Below are 2,930 nucleotides of genomic sequence, written 5' to 3'. Positions count from 1 at the left end.
GTTTGGTGTTGGGTGCGTGGTAAGGTCAAAGGTCTGGAGTCGGCTCTCCTGCTCCCCGCCCACCTCCCCCACCTTCACCCCCCACACACAACCACTCCTACACTTTTTTCTGTACATTATATAGATATATATATACAGTTTTCTGTGGGTTTTTTTCTTAAATAAAAGTGGATATGGCATGGCACTTATGTCGTAGTCTTTATGCTTTGTCTAACACTTCCTTGTAACTGAAACCGAAACTTGCTATTTGGTTGTGTTGTGGTCGATTGCAGGTTTCACTTATTCAGACAAGAGATCTGTTTGTAAGATATAAAATCGTGTATTGTTTTAGTTTTTTTTTAGATAGATAGATAGATAGATACAGTGCAGCGGTGGCCAAGGTGATAATGTGGCCTTCCAGGAAGAGAGTGTCTGCAGGTTCGAGTCCAAGAATTATTATAGGACTGGGGATTTTTTTACTCCTCGCTTTTATCCCCACCTCTACACTGACTCCCACTCCCTCCGCTAGACATTGATTGTGTTCTGGGTGCTAGTCTTTTTTAACGTGAGACAATAAACGCACAAAAATAGTTGCTGTTGGTGTTTGTTATGGAGTTGGGTTTTTTTTGGGAAGGGGGACGGGGGGATGTTGTTCATCACCAGCATCTTCCTCTTCTACGTCTTATATTTTTTATGATGATTATTGTTGTTGTTGTTGTTGTGTATATCTCTGTTTGTTCTTCTCTGTGTGTCTATCTTCGCCTCTCTCTCTCTCACTCACACACTGTCTGATTATTCTCTTTCTCCTTCTTTCTCTGTGTGTGTGTGTGTGTGTGTGTGCCCCCATGCCTCTCTTTGTGTGTCAGTTTTAACTGACAAAGTCTATCGGGGCCAAGCTGGGAGAGAAAGGGGTGCGGGTTGCCAACGATTTAACCAGACGACAGGCCACGATCGTCAGCCAGGCGAGGAAGGAGGGCAAAGCACACATGCATACACGTGTACACACGCGCGCGCGCACATACACACCAACTCTTGACTCATTCGCACACACACACACACTCATGTGCGTGTGCGCACATACACACACACACACACACCCATACACACTCTCACAGACTTTCTGTCTCGTACACACACACACACACACACGCAAGCATACACACACGCCGGCGCGCGCATGATACACAAACTCTGTGTCATACACACGCACACACACACTCATATGTGCGTGCACACACACACACACACACACACACACACACACACATATTGTCTCTCTCACATACACAGACTCTGTCACACACACACACACACACACAGACTCTCTGTTACACACACACAGTCACACACACACACACACACACAGAAAGCGTCATAAGCCTTTATTGCTTTTTTTTTTTCAGTCGTAATCGGGATATGAAAGTTGTTGTGAATATTGCCAATTAATTGATATAAAAACCAAACAAAACACAAGGGCAAAATAACCTCGCTTTCATCGCTCATTCATAAAACTTCTTGAACTTGATCCGCGGAAACGTCAGGAGATGATTATAATGACGACGATGATGATGATTGATATATTTTTTATATACTTTTCTTTTTTCGGGGTTGGGGGGGCTTGGGGGGAAGGACGTGTCAGAATCAGTTTGGCGTTGTATATAATGTGTGTGTGTGTGTGTGTGTGTGTGTGTGTGTGTGTGTGTGTGACGATATAAAGGGGTTTTCGAATTATCTGAGGAGCTAAGTTCTTGCTTGCTTGCTCTTCTATTTGATCATGATAGTAATTACGTTTTGCTCGCGCGCGCGCGCGCACACACACACACACACACACACACACACACACACACACACACACACACACACACAGATATGCAGACAATTGTATAGATAAATGGATATCCAGACATTCAGTATATACACACGCAAGCAGACATACCATGCTTGCATACAGGGCCCGATACAAATGAATGCACGTATAAACGTAAATAATTTACAACTGTACACACACAGAATAACCAGTTTGGCGTTGTGTATATATATATATATATGTGTGTGTGTGTGTGTGTGTGTGTCATTGTCTGTGTGTGTTTGTCAATGTGTGCGTGTGTGTGTGTGTGTGGTGTATAATGTCAATTTTGTGTGTGTGTGTGTGTGTCTGTGTGATTGTCAGTGTGTGTACGTGTGTGTGTGTGTGTGTGTGTGTGTGTGTGTGTGTGTGCGGGAGGGGGGTTGAGGGGGGGGGGGGGGTTGCTAAATGTGACACTACTCCTCCGCCGACCCCCCCTTCCTCCCTCCACGCAAATACACACACACACACACACACACACACACACACACACACACACACACACGGACAACTAGAGGCTGGATCCGTAGTCGTTGGTTACACAAACCCAGGCTCGCATTGTTCACACACACACACACTCACACACACACGCACACACACACACAGACACACACACACACACACGCACACACACACACACACACACAGAGACAGGGTTATTATGATTCGTTGTGGTTTGATATGTGCATGAATATGGTAATTGATAGTAGTGTTTATCTTCAGTTTAACTCACTCAGTACGGCCAGTCCTCTCTTCTCCTCTACACAGACCCCTCGGATGTCCAGTGGGTGTCTGCATGACCCAACCTTTAGCTTCCGTCGTCAGAACTGTGGTATTCTTTGTCAACATTCGATATTCACCTCTTCAGTATAAGAGCGTTCCGCTTGCAATATTTTGATGATGGTAATTGGGATGAAACGCTGTTAACGTCGTCTCTTTCGCCGTTCGTATGGAGAGAGTTAACGTCTATTCACTCTAAGTGTTTTTAGACGGAAAGGAGTCAAGTAGTGGATAAAGGAAAGGGAGTGCATGTGAATATTAGTGTAAAAAAAAAAAAAAGTGTTCATGTTATGTATCACAGGAAAGGTAGATTATTATAAGAAAA

At 44.3% G+C, this 2,930-nt stretch overlaps 1 protein-coding gene across 5 annotated transcripts in view; it reads right to left on the bottom strand.

Annotated features, from left to right (window-relative positions):
• Positions 1-2,475: 2,475 nt before the first annotated feature.
• Positions 2,476-2,930, bottom strand: part of LOC143277982 (uncharacterized) — a 44,370-nt gene continuing 43,915 nt past the window's right edge. For all 5 annotated transcript variants that reach the window (XM_076582991.1, XM_076582990.1, XM_076582994.1 and 2 more), the window contains one exon: positions 2,476-2,930. This exon is cut by the window's right edge and continues 1,244 nt beyond it. The gene's annotated coding sequence lies outside the window, so the exon portion shown is untranslated.

This window comes from Babylonia areolata, chromosome 35, assembly GCF_041734735.1.
Source record: "Babylonia areolata isolate BAREFJ2019XMU chromosome 35, ASM4173473v1, whole genome shotgun sequence".
NCBI classification, from domain to species: domain Eukaryota; kingdom Metazoa; phylum Mollusca; class Gastropoda; order Neogastropoda; family Buccinidae; genus Babylonia; species Babylonia areolata.
Note: the sequence above shows the minus strand (reverse complement) of the source record. Positions and strands in the feature narration are given on the sequence as shown.